General features: G+C 39.6%; 1 long non-coding RNA gene across 4 annotated transcripts in view; it reads right to left on the minus strand.

Moving 5' to 3' along the window:
* Nucleotides 1-22579, minus strand: part of LOC148354989 (uncharacterized) — a 218357-nt gene extending 195778 nt beyond the window's left edge. Inside the window, exons 1-2 of one of the 4 annotated variants that reach the window (XR_015852226.1) lie at nt 22379-22579; nt 19986-20088 (exon numbers count right to left, since the gene is read on the minus strand). This is a non-coding gene — a long non-coding RNA (uncharacterized LOC148354989). Of the gene's footprint in view, nt 1-8667; nt 9120-19985; nt 20089-22378 lie in introns of those variants that run through there. The other 3 variants (XR_015852224.1, XR_015852219.1, XR_015852223.1) reach the window with 3 other exon arrangements.
* Nucleotides 22580-27168: the final 4589 nt, after the last annotated feature.

Below are 27168 nucleotides of genomic sequence, written 5' to 3' on the forward strand. Positions count from 1 at the left end.
CGCTAATAAAGCATCGCGTGTGACATCACACATTCTCATACGTGCAAGTCACAGGAGATGTATAGAAGTCACATTTAGTTGGAAATGTGAACTATCTCACAAAACCTTCGAATTTCACCCGAAAATGTTACGTGTATATATATATATATATATATATATATATATATATATATATATATATATATATATATATATATATATACACCGCAGCCATATCCCCCTAGTGGGAGGTGGCTAGAGTCATTTCTGACTCTTTTTGGGAGATTTGGGAGATTTGATACAGAGGAGGGGATTCCCAGCCCCCTCGCTCAGCCCAACTGAGGTGTTGGGAGTCATTAGGTGACCAAACCCCCCAATTCCAACTCCTAATGTTGAACGCCAAGCAGGGAGGCAACGGGAACCAATGTTTAAGTCCTAGGTATGTGTTAGGTTTAAGTCCCCAACGTTTTTAATAAAACGCTCTGAAATAAAAGAAGACATAGAGAATCGGTTATTGAGAATTGGTTATTTTATTAATCATTATAATGATAATGTTACAAATCTCCTCCTCACTCTAAGCAAGTCCCCGAACCCTCCCTCCTAATATTAAGGTTCTTGGAGAAAAACAAACTTGAGTTATGGCATGCACAGGTCAGGGTGCACCCACTGGAATGTGAAAGAGACAGAAACAAAAAACAACTCATGGCCTTGAGGAACAGCTTACGGCTGAAAACTATACAAAAAGGGCTGAGAACACTTATAACATATTAATGTCAACTGTAGGATAAATATATGTATATAATTCCAACAGTATGACTCGGCCGAGGCATGAACCACGACCTCCCAGACTCGGGGCGGGCGCCATACTCCCAAGGCCACCAAGCTGGTAACTCACATTTAGTCGGAAATGTGAACTATCTCACAAAAACATCGAATTTCACCCGAAAATGTTGTAAGGCTTAAATCTGTGACCTCCCAGTCTTGGGAGTTCGCCCCCAAGTCAAAACCAACCAAACTGGTCACCGTCAGTCCCACAGCATGACAGACAAGGCGCACTGCTTGATAGGGAATGCCCCACAATTTGGAAAAATCTGAGACTTTCATGTGAGCCTTAGAGACGTGAAAATACGGTAAGTGCTAAAAAGCTCAAAGAAGAATATAAACTCTTTTCTCCTAGCCTTTCAGGAAGTTTTGGTTTTTGGGGTACCCGTTGCAGCAACTTGGCTCCCTCGAGGTGAGGCTAATGGTATATGAAATAACTACAAATTTCTCAAAGTATGAGTTTTTTAAAATATGCACAAATATATGACAGTTCATGTACTTTTGCAAATTATTTATATTATTATTGTTTCTTTTAATAGATTACATTTTTCTTCAACACTAGGAAATGTTCAATAATAAAGACTGTTTTAATTTATCCAGAAATTGAGCAGCTGCGCTAAAGCTCTGCATAAAAAAGTACAGTATTATGGACTGCTAAATAATAACTTATGAGAATTTTTTTGAATACGTTCTGTGTAGCTGGACCACAGATGAACCAAAAAATGTTATGGCCCTATAGACAAACACCGCAAATGAGGCATGAGTGTTATAAGTCGATTATTTCGTAAATTGAGGACTCCTCATATGGTTATTTATCAAAATGGTAAATGTCTTTTTAAATTAGGGATGCAACAATTAATCGGCATTGTTAACAAAAATTCATTGTCGAGTATTTTTATTATCGAGTATTGTCTCCAGACACATTTTTCCAACAGAGTGAAGCATCTTACATGATTATAATCTCTACAGAGAGTCACCCATGACTGTCTCTCTTTCGAGCGGTAATATAAACATTGAGAAATATCGACATCCGGTACGTGTACAGAAACTTCCAAAGTTCGGGAGGATTTTAGCCTGAATACAGCATATAACAATACTTCTTGTAAATGTTGCGGATCAGACCTTCATGGCACTACCTCGGTGATGTACGAACAATTAAAGACAGTTTAACAGTTGGATGAAACTGACTCACCATGGTAAGAGTCAAGTAAGATTCAAGCCAATACAGTTTTGATGATATGCATGGTACATTTTATACACGTATATTTTTCTATAAAAGAGATCTTCAACATTATGCCAAGACTGTGCGTGACAAAAGGATTTGAAACTCAATGCATGCAGTCGGAAGAAGAGTTGTTTTGTTAAAGACTTTGCTATTTATCAATAAATGTACTTAAAGAAATACACAAAATATTTATTCTATTTACTGCTCTCTCACTGGTAATGAGTCTGTTCTTAGTTTACAGGGATAAAAATCTTTATTTTATTATTTACAGAGGTTTATTCATGGATTTGTCTCTACTGACTAAGCACTGTGCTTAATTTATTATAGATAGAGCATTATTATTTAATATGTGTACAAATCCATATGTTCAATAAAACATGTACTTTTCATCGTAACCGTTTTTATTGTGTTATCATTTGCCACATAATTTAATCAACTTCATGCTAAATTTAAGAAAAAGAATGAGAAATTTTCCGATTATTTAAATGAGCGTTTCAATGGTCAGTGACAAGTGGAGTATCAAAATAGTTATAAATTGTAGCCCTTTTTTAATAAACAACAGAATTGGTATGCTACTTACTAACACTCACAGAATGGTAGGAAAATAGAGATCCAATTGAAATATACACCCATCCAAAAATCCCCATTCTATTACACACTTACTGTGCAACTGAAATCGATACGCACACACAGACACACAAAGCAGCACTAGCAGAATAATACACTGGGCAATCAGTGGTCATAGGTTAAGCACAGAAGCTGTCCAAGCAAGTAGGTCATCCAGGAGATTGGGCAAATGACAGGCTTAATGGCTGGCTACTGCTCTTAATAACAGCCTGCACGCAGCAAGCCGGCTGAGAGTGTTCTACTCGTGACGGACAGATGCACGTACACATGCACACGTATCCGCATGCAGGTGCAACTGCACAGAATCACAGATGAAATCAATGATTTGGCCCTCCTGTTCAATGAGCCATAATCGGCAGTGAGCCCGTCCGGCCCCTGTGCAGGCCACGCCCACTCCTTTAACAGCCCATTAGCAGTTATTGGAGGGTCCTCAGGGGACTGTGTAGGTTACATCCCACTCACTACTAAAACAGAATATATTGAAACGTAAAAAGTGTTTGATAAAGATGATTGATTGGAGAAAATGCCACACTTAAATGTATCGGGGGGAAAGGGTAAAAAGAATAAAATATAATGCTCACAAATGATCGACGAACTTCAAAAACACGACAATTACGCAGGAGTTTGCGCCATCCACTAGGTATTATTCTGTTGAGTTCAGATTTTAATCTAAGAGAGATGCAAAAAATGGCCTAAAATATCTGGATCATGCGACGCTAATTATATTTTGTCCATTAATACTTATTAATAATTCAAAATTGTCTTTCAGCTTTCTTTCATTTCTTCCCCGCCGGTTGCACTGCTTCCAGATGACTGCTTCCATATTTAAGAATTTAACCAATCATATTTCAGCCATTACTCATTGCCTGGTTAGAAATCTAGCCGGAGGCCTTCACAATGAGTTCTGTAGCATTAAAAAGGGTCGATGCTGTTGGTTTAGCCAATCAGATTTGGAGTTGGCAAAGGCAGGCCCTTCTAGAAAGCCAAGGGAAACATCAAGAGTCTTTATAAACTATGATTGGCTATGGGGGGTATGCACCAAAGTGATTGCGCTAACCGTGGTTACAAGAAAATATTTTGTTGTGTTGATTTTTGATTGTGTGTTTTTGTCAACATACAATGGCTAAAGTAGGAAAAGAAATAGATTTGGTCCCAGATTTACAGTCAAGAAAGTTTTATCACATTTTTGTTTCCCACTAACGTCCACACGATGGCGACAAAATATCCTCTGAAATAAGGATAGTGTCCCAAAATAATTTTTAAAATTATAATTTGACAGTACAGAAGTTATTTCTATAAAAAAATGTTTATAAAGTACAATACTTTTGTTTGGTAAACAAATGTTTGAGCCTTTAAATATTTTATTTTTGTTTCATCTTAAAACGGAGTATAAATAGAGTACAAATGAAATTACTCTACTTCAAAGGTTTTGACTATCACAGGTCATTTTGGAATGGAACCCCTGTGAAAAATGAGAGGTTACTGTAATGAAGATAGTAAATGTTAATTTTGTAATATCATTAATTACTTATGTATTACAACTTTTAGGATTTTATTTATGGTGTTAGAGTTATAGTATTTAGTAGTGATAGTAATACTATAGTTTTATAGTATTACTGTAAAATATTACAGAAATATTACATAATCAACATTACTCTTTATAAATAGTATTTTTCTCATTCTTAGATTTACTGGAGGGATAAATAGTGTTACTGAATGGAAAAACAATTTTATTTTACCAGTACACACAGTCATGAGGAAAAATACATTCATGCAGGTGCACACACATACAGAAAATTACGCTGAGCGGTTGAGTTGTCTGCCAGAAATAATGGAAGCGGTGATACACTGAGGACAGAAACGTATAGGGCACACTGGGACGTAGCCAGGTAAGCGTACGGCAGGACCAAAGCTCATTTCGCATTCTGTTCCATTGGAATCATCACCCGATTTTTTTGTTCCCGTGCAAAGGTTGACGTTTGAATATGTCAAAGGAAGAGTGGGCATATTTAAATGTCGCTCAATTGTTTAATTTACTCTTGAAAAACAGTGAAGGTAAGAAACTTTCTGGCTGCTTTCACTTACGTGGTATGTGACGACAGGGTTGGTGTGCTCCAATTTCCATTAACTATGAAGAAGTTTGCAACAACAAAAAAAGCTATTTTTCAATTTCGATGGAGACAGATTACGAGTGCAACCAGTGACATGTCTGTCATATTTCCACCTCGTTTAAAGGTCGTTACATAAAGTCAAATTAACCTGAACTTTGTCTTATATAATTTTTAAGCCTAACTTTAGACATTACATTGTCTCATATTGAAAGTCAGATGTTGGTGGACATATTTCTATTGGGCCAAGCAACAATTTCAAATAGAACCTGAAGTAGACCATGTTTTGGGACGAAGGGAAGAACTCATATGAAGAACAATCACCTAATTTTCCAAATATTGCATGGTCCAAACTATCAATGAGGTATTTCCGCCCAACGATCGCCGAATCACTGGCGTTTGGCTTAACGTGCATGACTGCCCCATTTCCCGTAAAATAAAGCTTGTGTGAGAAACGTCACGCATCTGGGTCCTCCTCCTGTTCCGGTTCTTGACACATGCAGTATGAATGCACATTTTAATTTTATATACAGGAACGTCAGAGTTATAACCAGAGACACAACACAAATGAGGACAATTTTTTTATTGTTCCTCATTACAATATATGCATTAAATCAGCCTGTACGGGGAGAAGACAACACTGTTTATTTGTTACAGAATTTAAGATTAAAATGACAGAAATTACAGCTTTTTTCTTGTATCTGCATGTCGGACAGTTTGAGTTAGTAAAACATGTGCGTGACGCTTTGCTAACAAGCAGGGCCCGCCTGCTGCACAGCAATATTTTGGCAAGAATTGAAAGGGCTTAATGTGTTGATGTGATTAAATATGTGCTTACATATGCATACTAGGTGGTGGAAAAATGACTGCTGACACTTTGTTAAATTAAATGATTTCTTCATTTTCTTCACGTTGAGGCTTTTTGAGATTTTCCTTGCCCTCATGTAGGTTTTAGATGAGGGGATGGTGTAATAATAGTTTGTGGTTTGTAATCATCTGTGGTCTGTACAGCCCTTTGAGACTCCTTGTGATTAGGGGGGTCACAAATAAACATTGTGTTATAGTAACCTGATTTTGGTGCAGGCAAATTGTGAATTGCAATGATGGCATTGCTGTGGTTTGCTTTGAATTCAGGCTCCTTAAACTGGACAGATAGATAGATAGATAGATAGAGAGAGAGAGAGAGAGAGAGAGAGAGAGAGAGAGAGAGAGAGAGAGAGAGAGAGAGAGAGAGAGAGAGAGAGAGAGAGAGAGAGAGAGAGAGAGAGAGAGAGAGAGAGAGAGAGAGAGAGAGATACTTTATTCATCCCCGAAGGGAAATCAGTATCTCAGCTTCACAGTACAAGAAATCAGTATCACCCTTCCCAATTGAATCATGTGTAACATTTCAAACAACTTAGATCACTGTCGGAATGTTGACCTCAGAGGTTTGGCTATAATTGTTTCTTTAGGTTTTGTTTAGTTATTAATTTTATTCCCTGGTTTGTCGCTTCGTTGCCTGCTAATTGTTTTATTGTCGCCACTTGGTGTCTTCCTCTGTCATCTTATTCCCACCTCATGTTTTATGTTCTTCTGCTCCATAGATTTTGGTCACTGTATTTTGTTTTCCCACAAGTGGTGCACTTTTACTTTTAATACTCAAATATACAATGCCTATATAATATGAAATACCTATACCACTACCATATAAAATTACCCCTGTAAGGAGCAAATAATATTTTTAAAGAAACAACCTATTGATCATAGTCTGGAAGGTCTACTTTTTTCTGTTCATTTCTACTTAATAGGTCATAATTGTAAATCAGCTAGAAGAGAACCAATGCTGGTATCGGCCACTTCCGTATCTATTGATATAATACCTGGTATTGCTATACTCTATTCTCTCGTTCATCGCTGTTAATGGGGACCAAAAACCCCAGCAATATGCGAAAATCCTTGAAGTAGCCACCAGCCCATTTTTAACATAGACCCTGCCCCCTTCATCTTAAGAATAATTGTTCAGGGTTCACGGCCGCCTGAGTGATTTTCATCAAGAGTCGCTACACATGACACAAACTGGCTCTTTCTGTTCTTTCTCTCAGTCATAGTCGACTAGGGATAATGAATCGAGCAAAAACAGTACATTTTATTTAAGGCGGCCCAAAATGGCATGCTTCAGCGTCCCAAACAAAAAAAAAACACTCTGCTGCCCCCTGCTCTCAGGAAAGCCAACTAGGGATAATGGATTGCAGCCACAATTGTGCATTTGATTTTGAACGTGTCAGAACGGCAAGCCCCTCCGCCACTCACCGCTTACAGCTAAATGTGATCCAGTATAATTGTGGTCGCAGGAGTGCAGTTCACTTTTTTAATGGACAGCACAAAAAAGAGCCATCAGCCCCAACAAAAATCCGCTCTGCCGCCCTGCTTGCAATAATGTACATTGGGGGGTAATGGATCGCAGAATAATTTTCAACCCCAGGTTGCAAGGGGACGGCACAACGGCGCAGTGGTTAGCGCGCGTGCGGCACAGTTCTAAGGTCTTGGGAACCTCCTGTGTGGGTTCAAATCCAGCTACTGGACTTCCTGTGCGGAGTTTGTATGTTCTCCCCGTGCTTGCGTGGGTTTCCTACGGGCACTCTGGTTTCCTCCCACATTCCAAAGACATGCATTTCAGGTTGATTGGCCGGTCCAAATTGTCCCTAGGTGTGAATGAGCAAGCGAGTTGTCTGTCCCTGTGTGCCCTGCGATTGGCTGGCAACCAGTTCAGGGTGTCCCCTGCCCACTGCCCGATGATTGCTGGGATGGGCTCCAGCACCCCCGCGACCCTACTGAGGATAAGCGGTGCAGCTAATGAGATGAGATGAGGGTGCAAGGATGTAGCAAAGGGTTACGGCACACTCTTTTTTAGTTTTAGGATTCTGTTGTTTTATTTAATTTTCTCCAACAAAGCTGCCAAAAAATATGTATAATTTCTGCAAGGGTGGCATTCTCAGAGTAGATTTTGGATTCAAAAGCATTCTAGAAACATCTATATTACATACAGTATTTATGGCCTCCATCTTTATCGACACAGCAGACATATTGGATATAGCAAAACTGCCAATTTTAAGGCAAATACAACTGCCACATCCAATATGGTGGAGGCTCAGAGACACAATTTCGAAGGGCGGCCTTTGAGTGACAGCAGCAAGTCAGGAGGGAAAAAAAAGCTAAATTTGAGGTTATTTGAAACGACCAAATGGTATGCAATTCCTGTTGGCTTTCTTTGATGTTCACAAAATTTGACGTATCATGATGTGTTAATGTTTCTGCTTTTGTTATTCACAAATACAAATATCTTTTAAACGTTGTGCCTCAGTAAACAATGAGGAAAAAAACTTGAAGCTGTTCTGCATGCAAAGTATGTATTTGTGAATACATGCACTTAAACCTGTTTTCAATCAGTCAGGGATTGACTTTTTTTATGTTGGGCTGGTGATCGATGCAACAAAATCTCTGACTGTTTATCGGAAAAAACAACAATAAAACAAACAACCCATCCATTTTTTTGAACTGCTCGCAACAAAAGTGTAGCTACTGAATGGTGTTGGGCGGGCTCAGATCCCCCACACCTCCGATGGGTTTGGGGTTTTCACTATCTCACGTGGCCCAAAGGCAAGGGCAGAGTCAAGTATAATGCAACAACCACAACTACTTCTACGCTCAATTATTATTTTGGTGCAGGTGGACCAAGTGGAAACTGAACAATGAACAGTCTTGATTTTAACCCGATAGAAAGTTGGAGTAACATAAGATCAGTTTTAGAAAATGTAAGATGTTTCTTGTTGTTGAGACAAACCTGGCACTTTTTATGTGTCGGTGAAGCAAAAAGGGTACTGGCTTCAACCCAGCAAGACAGAAAAAATAAAAGTTATCAGAACTCACCGGCGAGTGCGTCAAGCAAGGACTTCAGGTGACAGCCTTCTGTAGGCCACATACGCGAGAATCACCTATACTCCACCCAAAATCACATTGACTCAAATGAGGAAAAAATATTTCAAAAGGATGATGGAACGTACAAGAGGATTCAGATTCCGGGTGAGAAGGGTTGGGGACATCTCAGGTGGTCGTAATATCCATGCTGGTCTTCTTACTCCAAGACGAGGCCCCCACCCCCGAAAAGTTCCCCAAAATCCTTGTAATCCTTCATGGCAGCGATCATCTGGGCGGCATGCTGCAACTGCAACAAGCACGCCAGGTGAGAGGATATGAGAGGCTGTCTTTACTCCTTCTTTGGTGTCCACCGAATCCGAATGCTCCTCGCTGGTGCCTCAGCTGTATGTAACCAAACACAAAAAAAGAAGCGCACACGCACCCTCAAGCTGGAGTCCACAAAAGTCTGCATGACTCCTCCGTATGTGCCAGAGCGTTGTGTTTTATGCCTTTTTCTCTCTCTGTTTTTTTTTTCATGACGCTAACCCTGAGCCCAGGCCCGGTCAGCCTTTGAGACGCTTTCTATCCGACAAACACAAGACGGCTTTTATTATCTTGCCGGTCGCAGCGCAAGGCCTAGCTTCTAAAAGCTACTGATTTCTTTCTTCCTTTAGCCCCTTGCACAAAGGAAGGGCATTTTGTAAATTACTTGCTCGTTTCAGAGCAACAAAAGGTACTTTCATTGAACCCTCCAACCCCCCCGCCGCTCGGCTTCTATCCTGCCGCCGTTTGATTTTGCTCAAATTTGATTACAAGGCTTGAAAAAAGGCCGAGAAGAAAAGAGAAGAGGAAATAAGAAAGGCCCGCAGATGGCATGTTCATTCAGAGCGCTGAATGGCTTTCTACAGGCGGCCTTTTATACGCCCGGCAATCCAAAGATGCTTTGGTCGCTCTGCTCAACAGAAACCTTTCGCCGCTTTCTCGTACTAGAGGAAGGTTGAGAAAGAAAATCTGCGTTTTTTTTTCTTCTTAATCCGCTTGTCCCTACGCTACCTGACCTTAGCAGGCTAAAGGATGGGTAGTAAAAGCAAACAGGCCGTAGCGTCGGGTTGCCCAAATGAAAAGCTAATGCAAGGAAGATCAGGCAAGGCCACTAATGCACACGGCTCAGTTTCCTTCGACAGAAGATCAGCTGGACTGTAGTCCATGTCCAAGGTTAAAGCGGATGTTCATCGGTTTTTAAGATTTTGCTGATTCTGAACAAGAATAGTTGTATTCAAGCACTGTCTGAAATAACGCCTGCCCGGACGCCCGAGGCGTGCATCTTTTACGTCAGGAGTACAACTTACAGAACATCTCTGCCCGGGTGGCTGACAACCTTTTCAAGAAAAAGTCTTTTTTTTTAATTTTTTACAAATAAAATGTTTTATTCCAATTTCGAAATCTTCGTTCGTTTTGGAAATTTTCGGCATTTCGATTTGTTTGGAATTTTCGGAATTTCGGTTCGTTTGGCGATTAGCATGCTTTGCAGACATTCAGAAGCCTGCATCGAATAACTTCGTGCTTCCGGACTTTCCCGAGAATTATAAGGTCGTGTATTTTCCAAAGTAGATGCACAGAGAACACAAGAAAAATGGATAAGTGGTTAGGAATTGTTAAAATTTGACAATTTAATAGCGCTCTTACTCGTGGTATTGCGGTAAGACGTTTTCCATTGTGTGACGTCATTACGCACGCACCATTTTTTGTTGTGCTAATTGTTGATTGCCATGTTGTATTGAATGGAGCCGTGTTCTTGTTTGCTTGCTGTTGAGGAATAAATATGCTTAAAGGCTGAACCACAATTCCTGCTTATTTCTCACTCATGAAGAAACTGCACACTCTGACATATCCTTACCAGGAATCAAGCCAAAACCTCAGCCCCAGACGAAATATTGAAAAGAAGCTAACAAAATTTATGACGCTACATAACATAAACGTACATTAAAAGCATCGTGAAAAGAGGAGTTCACGTGGCTTGTAGCAGACGACGCAATGCAAACATTGCATGAATGAAGATGAGTAAATACAGGTACATACTGATGGCAGACGGAAGACAGCGATGTCATATACATGCAATTAATGTTTTAAGTAGATCTATAATAAACTTAATTCTAAAGTGTTGTTCTGTTATATATTCTGATTATCAATCCTAAATACTTTGCAACAATGTTTTTTTTTTGCGATTAGTCTTATTGTGTTTCAAGTTGTGAAAAATGGGGCAGGCAACTTTATGGCTGGGCAGGAAACTTTTCAGAGTTGTCTGCCCTGGTGTCCGGTAACTTTTTGTCACGAGTTTCAGACACTGATTCAAGTGTGATTATCACCAGTTTAATTTACAAAACTAGTGACAAGTGCTAACCCTGTACACACGACTTTTATAAACAACCCCATTGAAAGTGGCAAAACATGACCCAGGTCACTATGCATTTCATTTTTGACATTAAAAAAAGGATGATGTATCTATGTCACCCTCCACAATTCAGCCCTTTGAGATGTCTTGTGATGAAGGGATCTACAAATAAACATGACTTGACTTGACACAATTCATGTATTACTTTCGTATTTTTCTCCTTGCTCCAAAAGTGTGCTTCAATGCGACATCTTGTCTGTTTATAAAGTGTGCTCGCATACTGGTTTTGAGAAACATAGTCTGCGTCGTATATGTGCATGATATAGTATTAGCATTATAGTGATGGAAAATAAAAAGAAACGACAGAGAACATGGCATTATCAAATTAGGTGGTTTTAGCAAGTTTCCCAGAGTAAGAGTGCATAATTCATTTCTACGTTACGAAAATCAAGGTTCAGTATTCCAATTTCTGTAAGCGTTTACATGGCTTTACAAATCCTGAAGATTGTCAATATGGTCATTTAAAACTGAATATTCTAAACATCCTAATCAAACACGGAAGGTGAATTATAATATAATAGGACAGGGGTCGGGGACCTGTGGCTCGCGAGCCATATATTGCTCTTTTCATGAGTACGTATGGCTCGGTGATAAAATAACGCATTTGTGAATTGCAAATATGTTGGTCCATTCTTGTCTGACTCAAATTGAGTTAGGCGTGCGCAAAGCCAAGTACTTTGGGTTCAGTCTAGTACATAAAGAGAACCGTTTCAACTAAAGTTTATAATCAAGGTGTCACACCAACAGACCCCGTTTTTTTTCTGTACGTCGCCAAGGAATCCTTTATATGGAAGCTCATCAATGTACTTTATGATGAAACCCCATATAACAAACTGTAACTGTACCCCCCAAAACGCCAGCAAAGTACACAGAGCAATTTGTTTGGGTGAGTGGTAGGAGCGGTGGGATTTGACTGGGTGAGTTGTAGGGGTAGGCGGATCTTTGTACATAACCAGCATGCTTCCTTCTCTCTCGCACGCTCTAAAGGAAAATACTGTACAGTCAGAAAGTTTTCGTTTGGAGTATTTTGTGGCATTTTTACATAGGAACTGCTTGCACCTGTAAATATTTTTTTGTTTCATCGTATAATGGAGTATAAATAGAGTATAAATGAAATTACTCTACTTCACAGGTTTTGACTATGACGGGTCATTTTGGAATGCAACCCCAGCAACCATTATTTACGAAAATAATGAAGAACAAAATGAGCCTCAATGATCTTAAGTAACTGTGGGAGAAAGACAAGTTTAAAGTGATATATTTGTTGATGTAGAATCATCGAATGTCAAACAGTGAAATTAAATGTGGGGTTTTGTTGAATTTTGTCTTAAATTATATGGTACTGATCTCTAACTCACATAATTATTTTGCCATCACATTTTTGTGTGAAAAAGGTTTCCGACCCCTGTCATAGGATGAGCATGTGCAAGATGCACAACGCAAGTAGGTCTATTTTAAAGCATGTTGCTATGACACTTGAGGCTGTTCTAAAACTACCCAACCTTCCGTGTTGTACCAGTTTGTCCCGCCTGGCACGTGTGGTGACAGTTGTACACACACAACCACTCAAATCCATTGCTGAAGTAAGACTGAGGGTTTCCTAGGTAGACACTGAAGCAAAGAGGTGCCACCATGTGGTATGGTGCCTAACACTAAACATACCACCATAGTAAGACAATCAACTTACAAAATGACATAAAAATTAGGGAAAGAGTTATGTCTGAAAGTTATTTGCGAAAATTGTAAATTTTACATGTTTGTTTAGTATTTGTGACAATAGTTTTTTTCTGTGCTGTGTGTTTGTTGTAAGTCATCATCGTTCTGTTTTTTTACATTGCTGCTGCTCAATGTGATTGCACTTGTTTTCTTTACACTATTGTTATAATGCACTATTCTTTTTTGTTGCATTATTATTATAACTTAGTCTTATAAGAACTGCGTTGTAATTATTTTTTTGCTTATGTGGAATAAATTGCTTTGAATTATATAGGATTTACATAGGAACATGGGCAAATCCGCCTGTAGATCTCGGCATCTTTGTCCCCTTCGTCCCAGGTGGCAAAGGCCAGAAACGCCCCCACTTGGGATCGCTTTTCAGAAAGAAAAAGGAAGGGCAGATGTTCATGCCTGCGCTTTTAAATCATACTGATGTCATCCGTCACCGGAGGCGAGACCTGTTGGAGTTCCTATAGATGCTTTTCAGTGTAAAGTTTTTCAAATAGATTAAAATAATTGCTGATAATAGGCTAAATTTAATTTGGACATGCAATGAAATAAATCTCTGGAATAAAATATGACAAGAGTATGCAAATCATTAATCTGTTAATTACAAATAAACACTTTGGGGGTTCAAATCTTTATTATAAGCTGGAGAGTTGTCACTTTCTGTGAATGAATGCAATGTTTGTCCATGGGCTCTGGTTTGCACTTTAGAAGAAAGGAAGGTTTTTGTGTCTAATCTTGTTGCATCCAATATTTAACTACATTTATATCGATGACAATAAAGACAATTTAATTGAATCATATTTAAAATGCTCTTTTCTGCTTGTGTTAAATGTTTGTGGCAGGGTTGGTTTTGTTTGAATCTGCATTAATCTTTTTCACAACAAAAGCCTACGTTCCCAAGGTAATTTCTCCCTGTCCAATAGCTGTGTCACTAACCTCACTAAAATTGTGTCCTGGTTCCCATTTAAAGTCGAGAAGCAGAGAACCAGGCTTGATTTGCTCTTCTATGCCTTCATTTAACATAAGTTCAGAAACAAAATACGACCACAAATTTTTTACTTTAGCTTATTTTGCCTCTACATTAAAGACTTTGCAGAAACATAGAAGAATACTTTCTTCTACGTCAAGGTCAAGAGTGAATATTCCAAAACGATGGAACCCTTGTTCAAAAAAATATACTGTATATATGCACTGCTCAATAAAAAAAAGATAATACATTGGAAATCAGCTGCCTGCACCTAATGCAGAAAGACACTACAGTTGAATTAGGGTTCACAGATTAAGTCCCACATTAAAGATGATGTTAATAAATTCACAGCGCTTATTATGAAAAAATGCTTCACATCCACCATATTAATTTTGTGCGGAGGGAAATGAATAAGAAAAAAATGGATTTTGCTCACAACAGATGAGTGCCGAGATGTAACAAATGGTCGAAGGAAATTCATAAGTTGGTATACAGGTAGGCCTTAAAAATGAATTATCTTTAGAATTTAGTTTCTTGTGATAAAATAAATAAACCAGGGTTAGGTGGGGTGAAAACTAACAGTATTTAAAAAAAAAGAAGGAGGCCAACGAGAGCTCAAAATGACTTTAATACCGTTTCTCCCAGTGGGGCTATTTCCAGTATTTCATCGGTAGGTTTGATAAAAGGATTATGCAACCGGGCTTTATGCAGCCAAAGTTAAATCTGGATACAGCTCGAGAGCCGTTTGATTCAATAATTCTTGTTTCCTTTCTGCCAAGCAAGCAGTCCTCTTTGCAGAAAGTCGCAAATCAGCATTTTGCCAGATTCAGACATGCAGGCACTCGGACGAAACGTGGACATTTGCGAGCGATACAGAGACAAATTGAAAAGTATGCAGAATGTTTGATTCTTATTTTTATGAAAAGCGTGAAATTTGAGTGGACCGATCCATCACTTAGTTTAATTTGACCCAATATTCTGAATTATTATGAAAAATGACTGAGAAAGTTGTCTTTTATAAAACAATGTCAAATATTGAAGTTTTATCTTGTCTCTCTTTAGACCAGGCGTCCTAATTATATCGATTGCCAGCAATCAGTGAATTGCAGAGGTAATTTATCACGGGTATTTGTTTGAAGTGCTTTGTATTTGTTGGGAATGAGTCAAATATATTATCTCAGTATCATAGCAGTATAGTATTACTAATTATTTATTTGCTATAGCATCTTTGGATAAAAACTTTGGCCTTGAAAAAAAGAACGACTTGAAAATAATTACCCCATTGACATGTTTTACAATTGTCGTTTACTTTTTTTAAACATTTTTAAACATTATTGAGGCATGAATTGAGAAATGTCATCAGCAATCAATTACAGACGCTCCCCTACTTACGATATTTGACTTACGCAAAGCGGTTAATACGAATATTTTTTTCAGGATGACGAAAAATATCCGGACATTGCTGTGAGTTAGATTTTATATTGTGTGCAGCTTTTTCCGAGTAGAGGACAGTGCTGTAGTGCTTCTTTCCGCCGCTACCGGCGTGTGGCGCTGTGAGCGGTCACACAGCATCCACCCCGAAGAAGAAATCTGGTTTCTACTTTCGGGTTCGTGTGTAAAGTAAACACACCGTACTGTATCTCTAGCGTGCTAAAAACTTTGACATTTTTATTGTTAAATATCTCGTGCATCTATTCATTATGGTTGTTTTAGAATGTAAAGAAAAGGCAAGCCGTTTCTTTTGAAATGAAAGTTGAATAAGAAAGCTTAATGCGGTTGAGAAAATTGTTGAATCGCTTTTTTTTTCGTCCACTCTTTACTACGGAGGGGGAAGTCGCCTAACTCTTCCAAAAGTAAGTTAAACTTTTCTTTATTTATCTTTATAGCCAAGTCAAGTCATGAATATTTGTAAAGCCCTTAATCACAACTAGTCTCAAAGGGCTTCACAGACCACAGTATGTCAACGCCTAATGTGTAGTTCTGTTTTTCAGTACTATGCTTTATCATTCAGCCTGCTTTGTAACGTTATTGAGCACATTATTTTAACAAATGTTTATTTTTTATTACAAAACAATACAGGTTACTTATACAAGCCTTAAACATACTTATATAAACCTTAAACATTCACTCTATACAAAATATACCACTGAAGTACTTTATCTCCCTTATCCTTATCTCGTTCGTAAGTAGGGGAGCGTCTGGCCTTGAATTGGAATGTTCTCTGAATACTAAACCATACATGCCAAACTTTTCACATCAAAAAAAAGGTAAATGTTTTCGTGCACTCTATTTCTATGCGCAAAACACAATGCGTCGCCAGAGTATCAAACCTAAATAAACTTGTATGTTTAAAACCAGAAGTGGCAATCTTTTATTAAATCAGAAAACTAATTTGATCATTGGAGCGGTTTATTCATGCACAAAGACTTAGTTTTGCTTCAAAAAGACTAAAATACTAGATTCCAGTCAAGTTATTTTTGTTAGTTGAATTTGAAAAAGCCTTTTTTTAACCGGTATGCGTTTTTAAGGGGAGAAAAGCGGTATACTAACACGTAAAGCTGTAGCATTGGTAGGTTTGCTAGACTGCTCCTTATCCGTTATAGATAGTATTTTGTTTAATAAATGTACGTCTAAAGATTCCTCAAAACATTCAAAAATAATTCTTTTTAATTTTTTGTGGTTGGTAAATTCTCTTATTCTGTAAGTAGCTATCATTCTGAAAAGGTTGAGCTCCCATGCTTTGGACTAACCCTGGAAGTTGGGTCAAACTGATTCGAATAGAAGATGGGTAATTTCATGTGCCTCAATCTGGGCTGTTTTTGGACCCACAGGTTTTTTGAAATCACAAGAATGTTTTATCAGCAATACTTCAAGTGCATTTTGTGACAAAAAAAAAAAAAAAAGATTATGAAAAAGGTCCAGTATATTGGCATAGAATAAATCTGCCGTGCACCTAGTTGTGTTGAAAAAACAAGATAGTAGATCTTTTTATGTAATGTATAAAGATATAGTAAGAATAGTAAAAGTTTTTGCAACTAGTCCAGAGTTCACACAGCGTGGCTCCGTTGTTTCACTCTGTTGGTCGACGCTATTTGAGATAGAATCATTTTCATTTACAAATACATACGGAATGGAAATAGTATTTGTCGTTATCAAGCAGAGAGGACAGACGGAGCAGGCTGCCATTCAAAAATTTGACCTTTGAGTTGCGTTATCATAACAAGGACACGACCTCATGACCTGAAATCAGGCCTGCAGACGCTTCCAATCAGACCCAACATACTGATAAAGCCATCTGCTAGCTAGCAGGCGCTCTCCTAAACCTGACATTTCATTTGTACGTTTGCCGATGCATTTATGAAAACGCTAGTTAGCAGACAGTCTCAGCAGTTGAGAAAAAAAAACTGCAAAACCGGACAAATTATACTCCTACTTATCTAAATGGAAATCCGAATCAGCACAACCACACACCTTCTAGCATTTAAGTACATTCTATTTTTTTCTCCTTAATAGTCCAGTAGACTTCATTTTCTACAGTACGTCAGGCAATAATAATCAGAAAGGTTCCAAAGCAGAGCAAAAAATCATGAACAACAGCACATTGAATTAAAGCTTTAAAGCATCGCTGTCAAACTGGCGTACAATTATATCCGGCCTGTGAAATCATTTTATGTACATCTATTATAATGGTCCGGTTCTATAAAATGCTGATAATTCTCAAATTACAGATCCAACAAAGCAGCGCTTCTGCTGCCACCACAAGACTTCCCGAAAATGTTCCCACAGCTGTAACCTGACGAACGAAGATACTTTTAAAACAATCGAATAACAAAAAATCCATCGGCCAGCTGAAAAACAAGACCGACAAGTGCGTAATGAGTCTTTAGTGTCAGCAAGTGGAGACGTGACATCCGGGGACAAACCTCTATCACGATGTAACGGAAGGCTAAACAGAGAAAAGCAGGGTGACATTTCTGATGCTGTGGATTATGCGGATGCTAAACCCTCACAATGGCCAAGCAAAAAGTAAATTCGGGAAACGGAGCCTTTCAAAACTGAGGAGAGGCTGAATATTGTTAACTGACATTGCCGGTAAACCTGTGCGTCTACTATGTGGAGCTAATGTGGTCGTAATTAAGGACTTTTTTGCAAAATGACACTTCAAGACAAAACATCAGAGTAAGCTGATATACCTGAATGTAGCACAGAAGATACAGAAAGTTGTAGAGTTAAAGAAGAATATGAGGACCCAGCATATGTTTTTCACCAAAGAAAAAACCCAAAGTGAAAAGCACAAATTGTATTTATATTTTTGTTTCTGGGAATTTGTATAGTTTTGACAGGAGATACATTTATGGACAACAGTGTTTTTTAATTTATTACATGTTTAAATTAGTTTGTTCTGGAATAATATACCTGACTGCTTTAAATTAAATTTTGTGTTTAAAAAAAAGGCAAGTTTGAGTGTATTCAATCAATATTTATCCTGTTTGGCCCACGACCAAAGGTGTGGTTTCAGTTTTTGTGTGCAATTGAGTTTGACACTCCTGCTTTAAAGGGACAATGTGTGTAATTTAAAGCTTCCTAAAACGACCTCCAATAATCATAAAAGTAAAAAGAAAGGTTTAAAATACATCAGTTAGTACATAAATTAGCATTTCTTCTAAATACTCATAGGTCGAGAAATTTGTATTTATTTTTATATAACATTAGGATTAAGTAAACATTTTGAGTCACCGACCTCAATCGGTTAAACATTTTGGAAAAAAAAGCAGAGAAGAATTTATATTTGGGCGGCATTAGCTCAGGAGGTAGAGCGATTGTCTTGGGATCAAGAGGTCGCAGGTTCGATTTCCGGCTCCACTGTGTTATATGTCGGAGTGACCTTGGGTAAGACACTGAATCCCTAATGCCCCCGATAGCATGTAGTTGCCTTGCATGGCTGACGCTGCTATCGATTAGTTAGTGTGTAAAAGGGAAAAGTGTGAAGCACATTGTAAAGCACTTTGGGAGGTCTTCATTGACTTGAAAAGCGCTATATAAATGCAGACCATTAACATTTGCATTTCTTTTTACCTACAGATACAATCTCAAATCTGATACAATAAAATAAAACAATTTTAAAAATCAATTCATGAGGGAAAAAGAAAAAATTGGATAGGGCCAAATTTTCATATCGTCATGGCCATTTTCAAAAGACATATAATTTTTGGGGGGCATTTGTTTACTTTATTTTCTGCATTTTTTTAACATTGCATTCAGGCACAAGTTTTTCAAAAACTAAGTAAGCAAGTAAAGAAAAAATTGCATGTTGGAGACACTGGGGACAAAAGTGGTACCAAATCAGCATGTTTGCACTAGTTGACCTTTTTATACCATTTTGTACGAATCATCAATATATGTTTACCATTTTCGTTTGGCATGCCAGATTTAAAAAGCTGACGGGCCATATGTGGCCCTCTGGCCGTAGTTTGCCCATCCCTGACCTAGACGGAGCTGTCATTATTGTCCGCTATCTTGCTGCTACGGGTACCCACAAAAACCAAGAACATTGTAAAAACCTGGACAACAAAAAATGAGAAGAAAAATACAATGGCTCGGTCACTCTGAGTCTCCAAAGTTTGTCGTCTTCCATGTGCTTAGTAGCACTCGTTTTTAGTTGTACTATACAGTAGAGCAACATCTCTTTGATTATACATACAAATGTCATAACATTTCTTATGGACCATCTCATCTCATCTCATTAGCCGTACTGCTTATCCTCATTAGGGTCGCGGGGGGGGGCTGGAGCCCATCCCAGCCATCTCCGGGCAGTGGGCAGGGGACACCCTGAACTGGTTGCCAGCCAATCGCAGGGCACACAGGGACAGACAACTCATTCGCTCATTCACACCTAGGGACAATTTGGACCGGCCAATTCACCTGAAATGCATGTTTTTGGAACGTGGGAGGAAACCGGAGTGCCCGGAGGAAACCCACGCAAGCACGGGGAGAACATACAAACTCCGCACAGGAAGTCTGGAGCTGGATTTGAACCCACGACAGGTTCCCATGACATGAACTGTGCCGCACAAGCGCTAACAACTGCGCCGCCGTGCTGCCCTCTTATGGACCAATGAAAAGAACATTTTAGTTTTGAGCCATTTTTTGTCCCTCTCAATTTCCCAACACAAAAGTAAACCATACCTGAATGCAACATGTTGGAGGCAGCATCATGCTTTGAAGTTTATATTTCTTCAACTCCAACTGGGATTTTCGTCAAAGTGCATAGAACCAGGAACACGTCTAACTAGAAACAAAAACGTAAATGTAAAAAACACAACAAAAACCCAATAAAAATGTCCAACATTGTTTGTTGATGATCAAAAAACAATCCCTAGCAAGTGCTAGCTAAACTAACATCCCGAAATAATTGTGGAGTTGGATGTGAATGTCCATTCTGAACACACACCGAACACAATGAGCACAAGTTAATGGGTTACAGATGTAGTAGTGTTAAGCAGTCCACTCCAGAGTGAAGGTTTAACAAATAAATACATTAACTGTATCTTAAAATACAAAACATAGCAATTATAACTCTAGATTATTAGTGTCGATTCTCAACATTTGACTACTGAGAATAAACCTTTTCTATTAGCAACATTTTTTTACATTCATTTTATTCCCAGTTAGATCTCACACATTGGTTTTCAGTTATAAGTGGCTTATTTGGGAAACAAGGATGTGACACTGAAAGAAAACATTAATAACCAAAAATTACATGTAAATGATATTTTGGGGTGGGCAGCACTGCAGCGCAGTGGTTGGCACAGTTCTGATGTCATGAGATTGAACCTCCTGTGTGGAGTTTGCATGTTCTCCCCGTGCTTGTGTGGGTTTCCTCCCACATTCCAAAAAAATGCATGTCAGGTTAATTGGCCGGTCCAAATCGTGTGAATGAGTGAGCGAATTGTCTGTCTCTGTGTGCCCTGCGACTTGTTGGCAACCAGTTCAGGGTGTCCTCTGCCCACTGCCCGAAGATAGCTGGGATGGGCTCCAGGAGCCCGTGACCCTACTGAGGATAAGCGGTGCAGATAATGGATGGATGGATGGATGGATATTTTGGGGTCGAATAGATGCATTGTGTCGAAAGCTAAATAGTTGGCCATCCTATGGGTAGAATACCTATTGATCCGTCAAAGCATTGCTGAGTAACTGCGGCTTCCCCTTAACACTGCAGCTTCTCTAAAAAAAATAATAAATTGGCAGAAACTCAGTTGGGCAGCCAATGCAAAAAAGTTTAAAGACCATTGAAACATTGAAAACCCTAAAACTCAAAACCTGCATCAGGAAAAGTGTGTTCAAACACTTAATATGCAAACAATTTACCGTCAAGAAGGTCCCAAAATAAAAAGGCTAAAGAGTTAACCACCCTATGGCTAAAGTTCCCTTTAATCCAAGTCAAGTTGGAGAATAGGCAGCACGGCGGCGCAGTGGTTAGCACGTGTGCGGCACAGTTCTAAGGTCTTGGGAACCTCCTGTGTGGGTTCAAATCCAGCTACCGGATTTCCTGTGCGGAGTTTGTATGTTCTCCCCGTGCTTGCGTGGGTTTCCTCCGGGCACTCCGGTTTCCTCCCACATTCCAAAGACATGCATTTCAGGTGGATTGGCTGGTCCAAATTGTCCCTAGGTGTGAATGAGCGAGCGAGTTGTCTGTCCCTGTGTGCCCTGCGATTGGCTGGCAACCTGTTCAAGGTGTCCCCTGCCCACTGCCCGATGATTGCTGGGATGGGCTCTAGCACCCCCGCGACCCTACTGAGGATAAGCGGTGCAGCTAATGAGATGAGAAGAGAAGTTGGAGAATAATCCAAGAGAACCTCAGCAGCTCCTATCAAGACATTACTGGCTAACTCCTCGTCATGTTCAGTCAATGGAAAGTGCGGCTTCCCCAAAAATGAATCAATAAACAGAATACCAGTCAACTCATACAAAAGTTCTGGTCAGTCAATGTAAAAAACTGTAGGACTATTAAGTAATTAAAAAAACTAAAACTAAAAACCGAAATATGGTAAAGCCTATTCAAACACGTAATGTGCAAATAATTTACCATTAAGAAGGTCCTAAAAGTCAAAAGCTAAAGACGACACTAAGGCTAGAATTCACTTTAATCCGAGCCGAGGTGATTGGATGAGAATAACCCAGGAGAGCCACAGCAGCACCTGTCAAAACATTGTTAACTCCACATAATATTCAGTCAATGAAAACCGCAGCTTCCCCAAGAAATATTCACAGAATACCAGCTGACCCGGCAAAAGTTCTGGCCAGCCAATCCCAAAAAGTTGAAAGACCATTGAATCAATGAAAAATTTCCAATTCAAAAGCTGCATCTGGTAAAGCGTATTCAAACACTTAATATGCAAACTATTTACCATACAGAAGGTCCCAAAAGTTGCTTATTGTCATTCCCAATCATGCGCTGTGCAACTTTTCTGTTTATGCAGTTCCCACAAGGCATTGCCTTTCACTCTCAGCCTTTTAGTCCATCTCCTTTGGCGACAACACAAACAAGCACGGGAAACAAAAAGCGAGTCCGCGAATACCTGGAGGATGCTCGGAGGAAGACGAACCGGCGCAAAGATGAGCCGATAGCTCGGCTCTCCCGGGCTGCTTGTGATGCCGACGTGTTGCGGAGAGCAACTGTTCGCCGGCTGGTAGAAGCGTCGCCGAAAAGCTGGCTGGCATTTTTAATTAGAGCTCGGCTCTCGCCGCTATCTGGCAGAGGATCTACCTCTCCAATCTCTCCTGACTCAATCTTCCCCATCTCTGATTTCCTTTTATATTTATGCCGGCATATTTAATTGTAGACAAAAGGTTACCCTGGGTTCTATTCATTGCACACAGGCAGAATAATCTCCTTTAAAAGGCTTGACATTTCAGGCTTTTCAAAAGCGGCTGGGAAAAAATATATCCCAGCTTTTGTTAATCAATGAAGTAGAACTCGGCGAACAAAAGAATCAAATTGCTCGGTTGGATTCGTAAAAAAACACCCACCGAAATAGCTGCTTCCTGTGGGCTTTCATGCCTGCCACTGGCTGGCCGATGTAATTCCATATGATTTAGGGGGCAAAACTCTCATTTCGCCACACATTTGAAATCCTCTGATTGGGCTGGATTGTGACTGCCAAGCTTGAAATGCCACTACAATTTGCAATTTCTATACTTGGGCTTCTTTGGGGAAAATATTACCATTATGCTGAGGATAGCCTCAAAAATTTAACCTTCCATTATCCCGTTTGCCAACGTATTTTTTTTTACTGGTAGGAAGTAAGACACCATGCTTTGGTTTTAGATTCCATTCTGATGCTGATGGTCATTATTTGTGGTTATAACTAGCTGTCATTTTGAGCCATAAGATATCATCTTCTCACACTGCGGCATGTTTGAGATCCCAAATGCTGACAGCAAGTTAATCTTCACCGGAATAAAAAAAAGTCGTAATATTTAATCAGGTTAATCATTTAGCGGTGATTAATGCACCTTATGCTTATACATATCTTTGAATGTAGTTATTTAGGGCAGCTCGGTGGTGCAGTGGTTAGCACGTGTGCGGCACAGTTCTGAAGTCATGAGATTAAACCTCCTGCGTGGAGTTTGCATGTTCTCCCCGTGCTTGCGTGGGTTTCCTCCAGGTGCTCCGGTTACTTCCGACATTCCTAAAACATGCATGTCAGGTTAATTGGCCGGTCCAAATTGCTCCCTGGTGTGAATTGGCGAGTGAGTTGTCTGTCTCTCTGTGCCTTGCGACTGTCTGGCAACCAGTTCAGAGTGTCCCCTGCCCACTGCCCGAAGATAGCTGGGATGGGCTCCAGCACCCCCGCGACCCTACTGAAGATAAGCGGTGCAGATGATGAATGGATGGATGACTGTAGTTATTTACTTATTTTCTACTTGTTTTGCTCACTTGGCGTCTCAGTGTATCCTTTTATCTAGTCATTTTATAGTCTCTCCATTGTTCTAAGTGGTGTTTTGATTTACTGTTGGGAGGAAGGCCTTGAATCTAATCAAACCAACTGCAGACAAACGTCTAGTGTGAAGCTGGAATTTGGGGAGTTTTCCAAGTCAAGTCATGTTTATTTGTATAGCCCTTAATCACCAAAATTCTCAAAGGGCTGCACAGACTACAGATTATTGCAAACAAAAGACTATTATTACACCCATCCACTGATCTAAAACCTCCACGAGTAAAGGTAAAACTCAAAAACCTCAACATGAGGAAAATGAAGAAACATTCAGAAGGGCCGCACATGAGGCAGGATGACCGGGCTGCAATGGATGTTGCAATAATAAATAATACACAGATATTGTAAACATGAAATTTAGATTATTCATATGCTATAGAATAGTACTGTGTTTTAAGCATGGATTTAAACAGTTCCACAGAGGTTGCAGATCAAAACTCAGGGGGAGGAATATTCCACAGCACTGGGGCCCGGATGGAGAACGCTCTTGAACCTGCGGATCTCTTCTTGGCTCTTGGGATAATGTGTAACTGGTGTGATAATAACTTTTGTTTTGTTGAAATTCCTGCTGAAACATGTTTTCACAGTATGTGTATCAGTGTCCTCCAATGACAATTCCAATAAGCGCCATCTGCTGGTATGGAGTAAGGTTAAGTAAGGATTTTATGACGGGAAACCAGTCTCCAGCGCGCTGCTAACAGTAAGCCACGATCTTTAGGTCCTCTGCAAAAAGTTTATTAACTACATTTAAACTAAACTGACAAATCGTGTAACATACCCAGTCATGTAATGGAAGTTATCAAGCTGTTTTGATGTATTTTCGTTTTGTTTCTTTCATTTACGTTAGTTTTGCTGTATGTTGTACTGAAGTCAATGCTAATTTCCCTCGTAGATCTTGAAATCCATCTTAGGTGCTAACCACATCGCGTGTGTGTATGTTGTGTCGCTCATTGCAGCCACTGAAATAGAAGCCTCATCATCCAGTCCAGCCTGAATGTGGATCATTGGTGGGACGGTACACCGCGGTTTGTCATAGCCCGCTGTGTTCCGCCCCTTTGTTATGTAAATGATTGTGAGCCATTTTCAAAGTGCACTTGTGAAACTATCACAACCTAGTTCTGTATTTACAGGCCCAGAATATTCAGTTTATTTTTTATCTGTTTTATCGATCGCACCACCTGGATGTTAGACAAATACATGAAAAAAACTATGTGTCCTCTTTTACCAGAAAATCTCTTTCATGCTAGAGTAATCCAGGATTCAAAAAGATTTCAATTTGCTCCATCTTTGATTCTTACACGGATATCGAATGTAGCCAGTCTCTAACTGAGTAACAGGGAAAAGGTAGTTAAAAGATGAAGACGTCCTAGCTTAGCATATACAACCCACCCTACACACTCTTGACTACAAATAATAATAATAATCCATCAAAAGATTAATTAAAATCACGTTTTAAATTTTAAGATAATAAATGGTTATTTCACAACATTGATATTGAAACCACTGGCCATATGTCCTTCTCGTGTCCAATTGTACAAGTGTTCAGGCAGAATGTTCAGCTGTGCTGTCCACACAGTTGTCAGCGTAAAAAAATAGAAACTAAGAAACTATATACATGTATACATAAAAGAATATTACAAATATTAAAAAGATTAAAATACAAGATCAACTCAAGATGAGTTAAGGCAATAAGATAAAAATAAAGATAAAACACAGTTGAAAGTCACTTTAGTGCAAGAATAGTCCAAGTATGATCCAGTTTAAAGTGTCTGTAGTGTAATAAAAGTATTTGTAGTGTGCTGAACGTGTAAGTAGTGTATTCTTCAATCAGCAGCCGTTTAAGAGTCTGATGGCAGAGGGGTAAAAAAAGTTCTTTAGACAAGTTGTCCTGCATTTCACACTCTGTACTTCCGTCCTGAGGGCAGAAGGGTAAAAGGTCCGTGTTGTGGGTGAGTGGATGGTATGGGTGGGGTCCATACTGATGGAAGCAGCCCTCCTGTGGACTCTGCGGTGGTATATGCTCTGCAGAGGGCAGTAGAGTGAGCGCTCTTAAACACTCTCTGCAGGCGTTGGCGGTCCATGGCTGGGATGCTGCCGTACCAAACAGTGATGAAGCTAGTCAGTATGCTCTCCACGATGCAGCTGTAGAAGTTGCTGAGGATCTTGCTTGACATTCCGAACTTCCTAAGCCTCCTAAGAAGGTAGTCGTCATGGAGAGTGTCGAGTGCTGCAGCGTAGTTGGGGTATGTAAACAGCGATCAAAGACACAGCAGTAATTTCCCTTGGTAGTTAATCCGGATGACATTTTAGTAATGAAAACTTTACATCGGGTAAATAGTGCCTTTTAACACTTTGTATGTCTCCACACTATGAGTTGTTGGTAAACACGCACACACCCCCTCCTGTAGTCTTACAGGCGGCTGCAGTGGGGTCTCCTCGGTTTATGGAGTGAGTCTGTAGCTGAAGGCCACCCTCAGGTATTTTGTCCAGAAGCCAGGTCCCGGTGAAAATAAAGGCGCAGCACTCTCCTATTTCCCATTGGGATTAAATCCTGCTTCTCAGCTCGTCTAGCTTGTTTTCCAGTGAGTGCACGTTAGCAAGTAGGAGCGGTGGTCGGCTAGCACGAGCTTTTGGCCTAGCATGGAGCCCTGCCCTTTTCCCTCGCTTGCGTTGCCGTCTCCGGAGAACCCTACCCGGATCAGCCTGCTCACTTGACCACGGGAGCGAACAATGACTAGTAGTTTTGGTGAAATAAAGCAGATCACTGTGTGAGTTGCCAAAGTTGAGTAGTTTCTGCCTGGTATAGGTTAACAGTGCGTGGTATTTTTCAAAGAAAAAAAGAAAACAGACGAGCACAAAAGCGAAAAGCCGGCAATAACGCGTGGAGCAAGCAAACATGTCTGGCACGGGTGGCGCCATGTTGCAAAAAAAGTTCCTGCCCCAGTGTACCATTCAATTCTGCTTTAAAGCCTTCACTATCATCCCCGTCCCTAAGAGGTTTCGCCACACAGCTTTCAGCACCCTAAACAAGCACACAAGACTCATATAAGTGGCCTATGTGTAGAAAATTCTGATATTTACAGAATATCTTATTTCTCAACTTCTTTGGGAAATCTGTTGCTGCTAAAGATCGCTGCACTATTCCACATTGCACTGCTGTTGCAATGAACTGACAACTTAGGACCGTCGCTAAGCACCACCTTGTCAATATTGTTCGCTGTATCCTAACATTCTTTTTAATCTTTAATGATTATTTTATCAGAGGTCTATCTTGGAATTTCACATATAATCTCATTGTTAGCAGTGACAATAAGGACAAATCTGATTCAAATTCAATTTGGTAGAGAAACATAAGGAAATGTCCAGAGCAA

This window comes from Urocampus carinirostris, chromosome 12 (assembly GCF_059441175.1).
Source record: "Urocampus carinirostris isolate Australia breed hairy pipefish chromosome 12, RoL_Ucar_1.0, whole genome shotgun sequence".
NCBI lineage: Eukaryota > Metazoa > Chordata > Actinopteri > Syngnathiformes > Syngnathidae > Urocampus > Urocampus carinirostris.